Source organism: Leuciscus leuciscus (genome assembly GCF_965113295.1).
Source record: "Leuciscus leuciscus genome assembly, chromosome: 15".
Classification (NCBI taxonomy): domain Eukaryota; kingdom Metazoa; phylum Chordata; class Actinopteri; order Cypriniformes; family Leuciscidae; genus Leuciscus; species Leuciscus leuciscus.
The window spans coordinates 12,962,034-12,976,417 of NC_138739.1; the positions used below are offsets into that span (position 1 = coordinate 12,962,034).

Consider the following 14,384-nt stretch of genomic DNA (forward strand, 5'->3'; position numbering starts at 1 on the left):
GACAGACACATTCAGTGACCATGAACACACTAAACACTCACTCAACACAAAATGTATTACACCTAAAATAGGACAATTGTTGTGTTCATATTTCTGTTTATTCTCTCATGTTTTCCAGCTCGTCTGCCTGTTCCTGTCATCATCAATAACTCTTCACACTGTTCTTCATCATCATCAAATTGTTCATTGGTGTGTTCATCAGTGTTGAATGTGTGTGATGTGACTCTCTCCTGGTACGCAGGAATCAGTGTATTGTCCAGCATCAGTGTGTGTGATCTCAGCATCAGTCTCTCTCTACCTCTGGAGGTGGAATATCAGGATAAAAACACCTACAGCTGTGTGCTGAACAATCCCATCAGCAACCAGACCACACATCTGGACATCAACACACTCTGTCACACATGTGCAGGTACCACAGCACTGATGATATATGTGTGTATTTACTGACCTGATCTCTGTCTTCTGTTGGAGATCAGACTGACGCATTCACTTACATTAATCTCTCTTTAGACATTACAACACAGTCTCCTTCTCCTCCTCCTCCTCCTCCTCCTCCTCCTCCAGTCTCAGTGTCTCTGATAGTGTTGATCTCTGCTGGATCTCTGATGATTGTTGCTGGATTTTGGATCTTCTGGATCTGCAGGAAATGTAGAAAAATTGACAAAGAAGGCAAGTATTACATACAGCTTTTAAACAATCAAATAATAATTTGAAAATATGCTCTAAATACTTTAGCCAAATAATAGCCCCATTTTATCTTTTAATTAAAATTATTCTCATAATTTTGTAGTTAATTGTCCTTTGAAACCAAACTAACATGTTGTGTTTGACAATTTCTGTTGATTACACTCATATCAGAATTCATGTTTATTTCTTTAAATGACAGAATGTCGCTCTTTACTCGTCTAACTTGCACAAAAAACAGACTCTGTATTTCTCAAACAGCAACACTGGAAATGCAAAAACAGAAATGTTTATTTTTAATTATATAAAAAAAGCTGTCTCCATTTTATGAACTTAGTCTTACATGTGCAAAGATGCAGCTGGTGCTCAAATTAAAATATATATGAATGATGACTTTTGTTGTGCTTGTTGAGCCTAAAAGCTGAATAAATACAAAGAATGTAAAAGACTTTACTTTTGTCAAAAATCTAATTTTTGTGTAAATGTATGTGTGATTTATGTTTCTCTCTAAATTGAATGACAGTCTTTTAGGAACTTTTTGCATGTGGAAATAGGTCTAATGCAAATTAAATTTGTTAATACCATTTTTAAAAACTGCTGTTAACTTAGAAAGCCCTAATAATGACATATATTGTGAAGAACCAGATCTAGTTTTAACCTTGCTGTTTTAATGCATTTATTATTGTTCACACAGTTGAGACTTGTTCAGATGAGATCACTTACGCTGAGACGACATTCTACAAAAGAAACGCACAGAAATCGGTGAGACACTTTATTGTTAATTTGTTGAGTATTTGTATAATTTCAGATCCTGATCAGTGTGCGCTTGTGTTTTTGTCTGCATAATATGGAAGCCCATTTCCACCACATAAGGAAAAAACAATTATGACATACTAAATCATAATTATGAGATTTAAAAGTCAAAATGATCACTTAAAGGTGCATTAAGCAAGATTCTGAGTTTTTGCAGAACTATGCCACCTCTGGCGGCAAGTGAAACTGCAGCCAGAGATGTGCACGCTCATGGACCACACACACGCACGCTTGCACGAGCACGAGCTGTTCATAACCAAAGAAGCATCAGGCCGCAAATCTTTTGTTTACAATCATAATGTCTTCAGATGTAATAAAGTTATAAATCTGCAAGTAATTTTAAATATGTGAAAGGAAAGGCAATTGAGTAAATTACACACTTATGTGTGAGGGAAAAACGGGGGTAGTAGAAAACTTCGTTTTTTATTTCCATCTATCTGTGTTTACTGTATCCACTTATGATTGTATTATTATGGAAACACGTTCATGAACAATATAAGTTGTTACTTTGTAAAAGCTCAAAGCACAGTCGGTCAAAAAAGTACACTCAATTGTCTCAAGGTAATAAACAATTAAATGGCACTATGACGTTACCATAAAAGCCAAACAGGCTAATCCGCCGAAGATTTGCGGGGGTTTAGCCTGTTTTATTGATCTGCTAAGTAGCATATTCCAATAGCAATAGGCCTACATCCTAATTAAGCAGTAATTTGCTCAAAATTTGTGTCTAATTATCTAACTTATATATCAGCATTTTATATCACACTCAAGATATTTGAACTGTTTTAATCGAATAGCAAATCATTAAACTACATGTAGTGCAGATTTATTTAGTAGATATTTTGAAAAAAGCCAACTGAGCATCCCGTTTGAGCCCTAGAGCAGACCGGAGATCTCTCCATTTATTGAAAGCCTTCCCTATGTTTACTCTCGTCTTATTCCGACGACTGTCTGAGTCCAATTTTGCCCTTTTGGTTGCACTAGAGACAAGTTTTCTTTTTTTTATCTTGCGTGGAGTTTGCGTTGGTGTTTGAAATGAACTACAAGCAGGTCTCTTACAATCCATCTTCTACGGAGAATGGCGGCGAATACACAAACCTGACAGACAGCCAGGTGAGCGTGCCGTGAACGCGCATGACGTCACGCCCAGTCTCAAATTCCGGCCCGAATCCCTCTTATTTATTTTACTTTACAGGATTATAGAGACAATCTCAGTGATCAGAGAAGGGCTCATTCAGCCCATCAGGCAATTGTTTAAGCATGTATGGGTTAGAAAACGGGTATTTTTAACATGAAAAGTTGCTTAATGCACCTTTAAAAAAGTCAAAAATATCACAAAGATGAAATTATGAGATTTCAATGTCGAAATTCTGACTTTAAATGTTTCAATTATGACATACTCATTTTGACTTAGAATGACATAACTTTGAATTTTTTATCTCATAATTTGACTTTTATCAGAGCATGATTTTTTTTTCTTATGTGGCGGAAATGGCTTTCATAGTATAATGATCTATCACATCACAAATACACTGTTGCGACACCGCAAATATCTTGTCTTTGGTCTGGGCTTCTGTCATGTACGGCCGTTGATAACAAACAACTGAGATGATATAATGATATGATTATCCATTAAAAGTCTTTAACTCAGTAGAAAGCAGGCAAGGTAACAACCGTTTACTGATGAGATGGGGAAAAAAACCTCAAATGAAACACTAGGGACCCTATTTTAACGATCTGAAACGCAAGTGTCAAGCGCAAAGCGCAAGTAACTTTGTGGGCGGGTCTTGGCGCTGTTGCTATTTTCCCGGCGGGATAAATGACTCTTGCGCCAGGCGCAAATCCAAAATGGGCTGGTCTGAAGTAGCTTCATTATTTATAGGTGTGGTTTGGGCGTAACGTGAAATAAACCAATCAGAGCGTCATCTCACATTCCCTTTAAGAGCAGACACGCTTTTTCCATAGCGGATTGCTATTGTAACGGCGGATTTGCCAGGTGCGCGCCAGGAGCGTTTCACAGCCGAGGAGAGCAACGCTCTCGTCACGGCCGTAAAAGAGAGGAGTTACATTGAAATGGAGAAACCCACCCAAATTAGCTTCGGTTAAACAGGCGTATGATAATTTGGGTAAATGTGTAAGCTAGATGTATGCTTTTATAATAAATTGTCTATCTATCTATCTATCTATCTATCTATCTATCTATCTATCTATCTATCTATCTATCTATCTATCGTAATAATGTATGATTTGCAAAAATGAAAACTGCTGCTTCTGTGTAGATGAGAGAATCAAAGTGTATGTGTGTTGTGCACACGCTACATTGATTATGGCCAAGCATGCGCCCTTAAAATAGCATATGAATAACATGCCACTGACTTTAAACTATTTTTTCCTGGTTAGTGGCGGAATTGTTTTCTAAACCATCAAAATAGCATGAAGGAACGTTTGCGCCGGAACACGCCTCCTTTTTTGCGCTGAACCACCCAGGGAGCGCAAGTTCATTCCCTAGTTTAGCGACGTGCTTCTGTGGAGGGAAAAGCGCGCTTTGCGCGGGTGTAAAATAGGAATGATACATGCGTCGGTGTACAAAGTCAATTGCGCTGGGTGCAAGATAGGGCCCTAGGACTTAAATACAAGGAACAAACAAAGGGAACTACTTTAGTCACAGAATGACTGATCAAATGAGAAAACATGGTAACAAATGACGAACTCAGACAAGTGGAAAAAGGGCAATGACTGAAAACAAACTCTAAACCGAAAATAACTGTGACATATCTATGTGGAGTGGGTGCTGGTGAACAACGTATCTGAGTTCATCATCGGTCCCGAGGAGGACATCACCAGCCCCACTTCTGAGTCAGAGTCCAACATGACACACCCTCGTGGGATGGGCATGATGTCTGAGCCCACCTCAGATGAAGAGCCGGCGCAAGATGGAGCGACTGAGTCTGTCCAATATGAGTCTGACCAGGTGTGCGATCCGGCCATCGTGTGCCACCGTGAGAGCAGGAGTGGAGTCCGGGGGGATGAATTGGAGCCTCGCCCACACTCCCGTCACCGAGGGTGAGTCAGGGACCTCTGAGGAATGGATTTAGGAAGAGGATGATTCCATGCCTGCGCTGATCCCGCCCAACTCTGAATGCCTACCTTTGTCTTTGCTGGTCCCACCCGACCTCCCTCTCCTGCCTCCTCTTCTGGAATCGCCTCATTACTCTGCCCAATCTCCGCTGCCCCCCATCAGCCTCTCTGCTCCTCCTCTGCGATGTAGATCCACCTCAGGCCTTCTACCCCTGGGAGAGAGTGGATCCCTTGGCTCCGACTCCAGCCACTGATCCCGTTGCTCTTCCTCGGCTCATTGCCCTGACTTCTCTGCTTTTGCTCCTCCCTCACTCCCTCTGCTCCACCAGGTACAGGTCTGTGCGGGACTGTTTTACCCGTCCCGCTCCCCGCTAGGTTCTATTCCGCTGTTCACCTGCTATCCGAGAGTGATTTTCTTCCTGACCCGACCAATCCCTCTAAATTTAGATCTCGTTTCCAGAATCACACATTTAATTTTCCCCTAAAGAAAGAGAGAGTGATTTGGGATAACAAATATATAATGTTGGCTATACAAGAATTGTATTTGTTATTTGTCTTATGATACTGCCAACACCATAAAAATGTCACCAAGAAAAATAGGCTACATTAAAAACAACATCTGTCACTCAAAATTATAAGCCAAAAAATATGAATAAATGAAAACTAACTAGCTATACAGCAAAATATCCATGCAAGAACAGAATATTGCTGACTGATGACAGTTTCAGTAGGCTACGGATTATCACTCCCCCTTAAGGGGGTTGGCACACCAGATGAGAAGCGCAGCGTCTTTAAAATTCGAACACATTATTTTCACGGAGTGTACACACCGGCCACAGAGCACCATTTACATAGTTTTATATTAAATATATTTGTATATTTATATTAAATACATTATATTTGTCTCAAATCGTCGTTAATGTATATACTGACTTCACCCTGTGATCCAAGATACATTTAGTTTAATATTAATTTACAGAAATCAGGTGCATGGATGGAAATTGCTGATGTTATCGAATTTTCAGGTGAGATTCTCAATTAATTCAGTTAACGGACGCCACGAGGTAAAGTGTTCCCCGACTGCAGACTCAGCAACTATTGTATTTAATTGTACAGTACAATCATAACATAGTACAGACATGATCTTAATTTCATAATGTCCTTAAACATAGCAATATTGCTGGCCATAAACTGAGAAAGTGCGCGTCCGGTGTGCGACTACCTTCAGTCGTCGACATGGTCCTCCCTCCATCGCCGCCGCTGTGGGTTTTCATCCCGGCGAGACTCTCAGGCTCCTCCTCCTCCGGGCTTCTCCCTGGCTCCTCCCACCATCTGCACCACACTGGTTCCTGTCCTCCACCTCAGCCTCCTCCCTCATTGGAACTGTTGGCTTGAGGTCACTCCTTTCCGGGAAGGGGCGTACTGTCACAGTTATGTTCAGTTTGAGTATGTTTGCTGTCTTTGTTTCCATGGTTACTCATTTGATAATATATGTTAAAGTTATTGTGTGCACATCCCACCTTCTGGCAGGTGCCTGAAGAAGACCCAGTAGGGTCGAAACGTTGCTTTTTTATTAAAATATGGGAGTAAGTAGCAGTGTTGCGGACATTATAATCTTTTCAGTTTAGTACTCATTTGATAACTCATTCTGTTCAGCTGTTCCCTCATTAGTTTCCTTTGTTACTTTCCTGTATTTAAGTCTCCCTCTTGCATTTGAGTTCATCCGGTCTCGTCTACGGGATGTGAAAAATAAGTTTATGTGTGGTGGTCACGCCCGCCGATAAGGGGGGACAAACGGGTCTGTTGTCCCGGGCCCAGTGTAGGGGGGCCATCATTAAATTATGGAATAAATTGTAAAAAAAAATTAAAATAGGCCTATTTGTGAAAAAAATATGTAATATTTGAGTTACATAAAAGCTTTTTATTTGTTTTCTTCCTAATTGTCCTTGAAATGGTGGTCAAGAACCCCACCCCCAACACAAAAATGGTTTGGCAACTGATCAAAATTGAGTGCGCGCGCACTCTCACATCTTCAAACAACACGTAGAGCGCTGGCTTGCTCTCTCTCTCCCTCGCGCATATTAATCAAAATCAATTGACATGATAGTAAAAGGTGGAGCATTTGGAGATTTTTTTCTCCTGAATTATTCTCCCGATGATTCTCCTGAATCTCGTCCCGGGCCCAGGCAAGACTGTCAGCTGGCCTGGTGGTATCTATACGCTGATTTCACGCAGCCGCCATTTTGAAATCGAAAGTGAGGCTCCGGTGGTAAGAACCCCGTAAACAACAATGCCTTGGACTACCAACCTGAAGCTGCTGCCGCGATTTACACTATTGGATGTTAATATCCAATATAGGATATGTATATCTCATTCCTGCTTCTTTTTTTACTTTCTGAATTATATATAAAAAAAATATTTTATTTAGAAATTAATTTCACTGTATATAGTCTAAAGAATGAAAGAAATGTATGTACAGTTTTAGAATTGACACAACATCATTAAACACAACAATACGCCATCGCATTCACGACTCTCCTGTGATTAAAGGCGACACTTCCGGTTTTCTTCCCACCGGAGCCTCGCTTTCGATCTCAAAATAACGGCTGCGTGAAATCAGCGTATTAAAGACTTGATTTTTTTATTCACCTTTGTCATCATGTGCTTGTGCTAGCAGGAACGTGACACACACACACACACACACACACACACACACACACACACACACACACACACACACACACACACACACACACACACACACACAAACAGCACCTTCAGATGATTATGAGAGCCTTATTAGTTTGAAAAACTATATCACTTCACAATTATTATTATTATTATTATTATTATATCTTGTGTTATGCATTTTTTTACAGAAAGTTGAAGAGGAGGATCGTGTAGTTTATGCACCAATCGCAATGAGAAGATGATCAAACTTCAGTCTTTTTCTGAGTACAAGACCCAGATTGTGATCATTTCACTAAGAACATCCTGCAACGACTCTCAATGGTTGAGTCAATGGTTGAGTTTGGGTTTTTTGAGATATCACCACATGTTTCATTAGGAAATCACAGCAGACATACAGCAGGATCATCCTGAAGGGGTTTAAAGTGTGATATTAACAATGGACTAATTAAATGCTCTCCAAAAAACTTTAAATGTATTTACCTTAATTATAATACAGGGACTTTAAACTAATCATGTAAATCCTGTGACCCATTTTCATGTGTACTCTTCAGGTCAAATGTGTAAAACGTAGATGCAAACTACTCGTCAAAAGGAGTCAAAGTGAACCCTGGATGTGGTCTCATTTATTCATTTATACACATCTGCACAGATATGTGGTTTGATCTGTTGGGTAGACAAACAGCTTCTGCATGGGCATGTGTCTCCTGCTGGAGGTCTGTGTTTGATGGCAGTTTGTGAGAGCATCTCTGAGGTGTGAATAGCGTGTTTGTGTGAATGCATGTCTGAGGTGTCAGTCTGAGTGAATAGCATTTGTGTGAAAAGCATGTCGTTGCAGGTGTTTTTTCCATTCCTGCTCACATGAAGTCATTGACTTTTGCTCAACAGAGAAACTATGAACTATCAATGATGATGTCTGACAAAAAAGATCTCAAATCAAACAATGATACTACTGTGAGAAATGAAAATATCACATACTTTGAGTTGGAAATAACTACTGAAACTACACTTTCAGAAAACAAAAAGGTACAAAAGCTGTTAATTGGGGGGGTGCTTTCAAAAGGTACCTTATTTACTCCTTAAAGGAATAGTTCACTTAAAAATGAAAATTCTGTCATTTACTCACCCTCAAGTTGTTTCAGACCTGTATGAATTTCTTTCTTCTGCTGAACACAAAAGAAGATATTTTGAAGAATGTTGGTAACCAAACAGTTGATGAGCCCCATTGACTCCCATAGTATTTTTTACCCTACTATGGAAGTCTATGGGGCTCATAAACTGTCTTACCAACATTATTCAAAATATCTTCTTTTGTGTTCCTTCAGCAGAAGACAGAAATACAGGTCTGAAACAACTTGAGGGTGAGTAAATTATGACAGAATTTTCATTTTTAAGTGAACTGTTCCTTTAAGGGTACATATTAGTATCTAATTGGTTGAAAAGGTACCTCTGCATCGACCACTTGTACCTTTATTTCTGAGAGTGCAGTTTCAGAAGTTATTTCTAGATTTAGCATCAGTTCTCTCGAAGCAGAACTATTCTTGATAACCTTTTTCCCCTATAGTGGTCATATCCTGTTTTTGTTTTTTTTTCTGTCAGTGTCTGAGTCATTTTAAGAATAAATGCAATGTATGACTTACAATGTATGAGTTTGTTAATTATTTATTGTGTTTTCATAAATTTTGATGAGAAACTAACTTAATGCTTCTAACAATCTTGATTTTTTTCATTACAGCATAACAGGATGAGATCAAGATCATAATCAGATAGAAAATCTCACCTTAAGTTTCCTTGATAGTGGTAAAGTCCAGATGCAGTGATGAGGACAGCTCAAGATATCCACTCCTGCTCCAGTTCTGTAGGATGATGACGAATCAGGGAACAAAACACTAGTGTGGAAGGAATCCTATTAACAATACAAACCACTTGTTTTTATATATATATATATATAAAAACATGTATGTTTTGTTTAACATATTTGATAATATGCCTTATTAGCTAATTTGTAGTGACAGTGTTCTGGTGGATGTGAGTAGGCTACCTGTTTAGTGGCCTACCTAGGGTGCTCTGAGTGGTTGTTTACTAGTCAAAGTGCCCACATCTCTGTGCTTTTCTCAGTCTCTGTGATCTTCTGGTTTGATGTCTCGGTTTCCTCCTTCAATGTGTGTCTGAGGGACTTTTCACCTGATTCGTCATCTTCATTCAGGTGAAAATATTAAGTATGGTCACTTAAAATAATTGCACGTCTCAACAACAACACACATTATTTTAGGAATCATTCATGTCCGGAGCACAGGACTGAAATTGTTTCACACACTGATGAAGTAAGAAAATGGATCCCGCTCAAAGACGCAGCTAATATTAACTGCGATGTCACTATAGATAACGTCACGTGACCATCGCGGCATCCAGGAAGATGTAGCATACACAAAAACCTAAATTTTGATCAAATAAAAGAGCATACAACGGTCTTACTTTGGATTGTTGACAATGAATAACTTCTTAGCTGCCATGTTCTTCCAAACGTAAATAATATCATGCATCAAACGTGCATGTTCCCATCTATTGCTACATCCTCTCTGCATTTCTATCCCAAAGATCCTCAGAAATACAAATATAACAACACTTGACCACTAGAGGGATTGATCACATTCCCACCCAGAATAAATGTGGCATTTGCTTTGTCAAGCATCATACTAGCCTACTATTTCTAAAAGGTTATTAATAATGGTCACTTCTTGAGAGATCTTCAAAGAGTTTAAAATAAATTATAAGTGAATTTTGTTATTTCTTTTTTAAGTAATGTCACTATAATAACTGATGTTTCTAAACATATTATGTTAATGTATTTTATTAATTATAAACAAGCTGGTTTACTTTGATATTCTTCATGGTAGCTGCTAATAAATCATGGCTAAAAAAGTCTCGCACATTCACAGAAAACACCTTACTTCCATGTTGAACAATGAGATGGATACATTGTCTGATATTTTATTAATACATAAAGTGTGTGTATACTACAAGCAGTGTGCATACTGCATTAGACCACCATCTAGTGTCCAAACTAGGAATTCACCATTAAAAGGATGTTCATAAGATGTTTTAATGCCATTTATCACATGAACATACATATATCTTTCAAGCTGTGGAGGAGTTGGCAAATGACAGTGAAACATGAAATATAAAAAAATATATAAAAAATGTGTGTTCGTCAAAGAACAAAGAAAGGACAAAAAATACAAAATGTCATGTAACTTACTGGAATCTTTACAGCATATGTGTGAGCGCACCTGCAGATTCAGGAAAAACACTGGCAGTGTGAATGAACCAAAATAAAACGATCCCGGGACACATAATCAGTGTATTTTCCAGGATCTCTGTGTGAAAGAGGCTCATTGTAAAATATTAACGACACGAGACAATGAAAAAAGAATACAGTAAATACAGAGAGAGAGTAATCAACATAAAACAGAACAGGCAAGCAGATACAGTAGGCAAGCAGTGAAACCAAAACAAGTGTTAATAAAACAACAAAACAGAACATAACTTTTACAACCATATAAAAAAAAAGGATTGTAATTATTTAATAATACAAGAATGTATTCCTATAACTGTTATTTTAAAGGATTTTAACATAAATCAAAACAGAATGCAAGTATTACTGTAGGTTTCCACTGAATGAAGCCGTAGCTTGACACTTTGTCCACTCCCTTCGTCAGAATCCACATCAATAAATCCACAGAACCACTCGTGAAAAAACGTATCCGTTTACTCAGTTAGCATCAAAAACATCAGCACAGGAATATTACATAAAATAAAAATGATTAATTAACGACAAAAAAGGGGGAGAGAGAGAGAAAAAAGGTCAATAAACTAAATGGCTCCACTCTCTGCTTGCCTGACTGTTCACTCCGCAACTTTTACAATTCTCGCGAGAGTATTCCAAGCAATTAAAGGTAGGTCTACATGCGATTTAGGTAAAAATACGATACAGTCCTCTATTCCCAAAATATCACCAATGTAATATAAATGCACTCTAAATTATCCATACCCATTTTAGATAATTACAAAATTAACTCCTTGCATTACAGTAAATATTAACTGCATCAACCTAAATATTCCCTTCAATTTCCTCCACATAAATGAATCATGTAAATTACTATTTAACGCATAAATTAAATTATGTATCAGTTAACTGCATTTAGGCTCCTACAATTACATATACAGCTGATTTAACAAGATATATGAGATCTTGTAAAATAAGCTGTATTGCATTCTGTTTTGCTTTACTATATCCATTGCAATTTCTCCTGTGTTCCACCACACCAGCAGTAACAGCTGCAGCCACCAGCATAGATATCATATAATAAAGGCTAGATGTCTCGTCCACGCTGCTGGCCAATGGAGGTCGACGTCCGCACACGGCGGCCATCTTGCCACATGCAGGGTGCTCGCTCACTCGTAACATGGTGCATGTACTTTTAAATAACCATAACTTGCTCAATTTTCTACCGATTTTCAAATGGTTTGGTTTGTTATAAACGTCAGAGATGTAGTTGACACTGCATACATATGAATAATTATAACAATGGACTTCCATATGAATTATAGCCACGTTAATAACGTTTGTAAGAAACCAAACCGTTTGTAAATCCGTCAAGATTTCAGCGAGATAAGAGGATTTGTGTGCATGCTGATCACTCACCTTAATTCACAGCTTCCCTGTGGTAAGATGGACGCCGGTGATGCCGGAAGTGACTCCGCCTTAAGACATCTAGCCTTATATGGATATCTATGGTCACCAGGATTACAGCAGCAGTACATATTCCTGCTGGAGATAAACCTGAATCTGGAACAGATAAAGACAAACAGTCATCATTACAAGAAAGCGACTAATAATCCATCCAGTGCGTAATATCTTTGACGGTTTCACTTTATTTCGATAGTCCACTTTAGACATTTTACTAACTATAAGTAAATTTGCAGCTACATGTAAACTAACTGTCATTAAAGTATTAGTAGACCGTCTGCTTAATATCTGCTAACATTTTATTTTGATGCTCCCCAAAAGAGATTCTACTGACTATAAGTAACTTGGCGAATACAAGTCAACCATTCTCCTAACCCGAACCCTACTTAACCATAACCTAACAGTCTACTGACAGTCTACTACAGTCTACTAATACTCTGACAATACATCCTGCCTCCTGATGCCTGTTATATTAATAACAAACTCAATTAAACACAGATTACTTTGGTTTATTATTACCGTATTTTCCGCACTATAAGGCGCACCGGATTATAAGGCGCACCTTCAATGAATGGCCTATTTTAGAAATGTTTTCATATATAGGGCGCACCGGATTATAAGGCGCATAGAATAGAAGATACTGCAGTCAAACGTTTGACTGGGTTTGCGTTATGCAGTGGTCACCAACCTTTTCAAGCCTAAGATCACATCCAAAGTCCAAATGTAAACCAAGATCTACCGCTTGCAAAAAAATATGAAAAAACAAGTGGCTGAGCTGTAAAACCTTGTTTATACTCGACGCGAAGGTAATAAAAAACGAATATCCGTCTGCTCGGGCAGATTCGGCTCAAAGTCCTGCATCTTCGGATGCGGAGGCGCGCGCGCGGCAAAACGACGTCATTGTGACAGCGCGCGCGCCTCCGCATCCGAAGATGCACGACTTTGAGCCGAATCTGCCCGAGCAGACGGATATTAGTACATCTCATCACACCGGCACCCAGTTTGCGCGTCTAAATCAGTTGTATGGTCTGGTGTTCAGTCTAAAACAAAACAGTTGCGTCAAGTATAAATGCCTCGTCTGTTTGGGGAGGTGCGCGCGCAGTCAGCGGAGGCTCGCGCTCCGGTGCCAGGCGAAAGTATAAACAAAAGGTTTAAGTCAGCGGTTGTTTTACAGACATTAATATAAGGCGCCAGATCCATATATAAGGCGCTCCGGATTATAAGGCGCACTGTCGTTTTTTGAAAAAATTAAAGGCTTTTAAGTGCGCCTTATAGTACGGAAAATACGGTAAATGTCTTTCTGCTGTCATTGCTTTTTGAGTGGCGCCATCTGGTGTTTTCAATAACATCAGCATTTAAATCACTAAATGCATGGATTCCATCATCACGCCCCCTCACTTTAACAACTACATTCTAAACGTTTTAAAAGATAAATATGATCATTTTGTTATTGTTTTTCTCCCTCATGCAGTGTCAAACAGTTTCTCATCTTGTTCAGGTAGATTACAGAGTCTGAAAAGCTATCAGGACAGGAATAAACTCTTCTACAAACTAAACACACAAGCACTAAATGCCCAGTGTCACACAGATGTCTGTCCACCAGCAGATCAAACCTCATTTCTGTAGAAACCTGCAGTCTCTTTCAGTTTGACTCAGATGATGAACTTCAGTCAAACTGTGAGAAGCCAGACGGTTTTATCTTTGTACTCTGGTTTTTCAATTCACAAAAATTTAGAGTAGCCTAAATATACAAATCTAGAGTTGAGCTCCATTTTACCATGAAATGTAGTTCATCCACAATATTCTTTTAATTTTATCCATATAAAACAGTCGGGTAACTGCGCTCTCAGGAGGAAAGTGTTCACTGGGGCGGTGCCCTTTTGAAAGGAGATAATATGTGCCGTTTAGACACTAAATGAAAAAACACAACAAATGCATTGTGTGTTTGCACGAATGAAGCTCATTCTGATTCTGATTCTAATATGAACCAATATGGGGTAAATAAGGTACACAGGTGTAAAAATACCGATTTGTATTGACTTTTGATAAAATATATAAAATATTAATACATTAAGAACAATAAAATCTGAACAAGGGCCAGATGAACTATAACTTTATGCAAATGCAGCGAGTGAGGAGTGTTAAACGGTGGGAGGATTCACACACCAGTTCTGCTGTCACATCACATGTTGAACAGCTGAAGAAAATGTCTCGCATGTTTGTTTTCTGGTTGTGCAGCTGGAGTCTGACTGGTAAGTTATAAAGAACTTTTTTTTTTTTTTTTTTTTTTAAGTGCCTGCTATTATTCAAATTGGGTTATTTTCATCTAAGTTGAACTAATACACAACCTTATAATGCAGACTATCTAGTG

At 38.7% G+C, this 14,384-nt stretch overlaps 1 protein-coding gene and 1 long non-coding RNA gene across 2 annotated transcripts in view; one reads left to right on the forward strand and one right to left on the reverse strand.

Moving 5' to 3' along the window:
- LOC309476094 (cell adhesion molecule CEACAM1-like) overlaps positions 1–14,384 on the reverse strand; it is a 161,225-nt gene that overhangs the window by 13,241 nt on the left and 133,600 nt on the right. The window lies entirely within an intron of this gene.
- LOC309476447 lies at positions 525–8,897 on the forward strand. Its single transcript, XR_014198159.1, has 3 exons — positions 525–669; positions 1,379–1,446; positions 7,455–8,897. It is a non-coding gene; the product is annotated as an uncharacterized lncRNA (long non-coding RNA).